Genomic DNA, 519 nt, shown 5'->3' on the forward strand with positions numbered 1-519 from the left:
CAAGAAATGAAAAAAAAAAAAGGTTTGTGTTATGATCCTATGATCTTGTGCATTTTTCAAGCCTCCATTGTTATCTACCTATGAGCCATCGCTTTCTTTTTCTTAAATTTATTCTAGACATATGCTCAGGGGAGGTGAGTTTCAGGAATGGACTTTGATTAGTTCCTACAATCTTAGTAATTCCATTTCCTGTTGCTAATGAGAAACTTAAGGGTGGGTCTGTTCATTAGTTCTGCCCGAGAAAGCACAAAGGCAAGTGATTGTAGGGACAATTTTGCTCCCCATTTCTTTTTCTAAAATGCAATAAATATCCACAAACCAATCAATATGATACATCATATTAACAAATGGAGGGATAAAAATAGATGTGGAAAATTTTTTGGCAATATTCAACATCTATTTATCACAAAAGCTCTCCAGGAAGTGGGGACAGAGGGAACATTGCTTGTGTCTGTCGCTGATGAGTGAAGCTTGTCCTGAGGCTAGGGCAAGCTCGCTGGTGGGAAGGGCCAGGGATTC

The sequence above is a fragment of the Bison bison genome, unplaced genomic scaffold (genome assembly GCF_000754665.1).
Source record: "Bison bison bison isolate TAMUID 2011002044 unplaced genomic scaffold, Bison_UMD1.0 scf7180017864037, whole genome shotgun sequence".
NCBI lineage: Eukaryota > Metazoa > Chordata > Mammalia > Artiodactyla > Bovidae > Bison > Bison bison.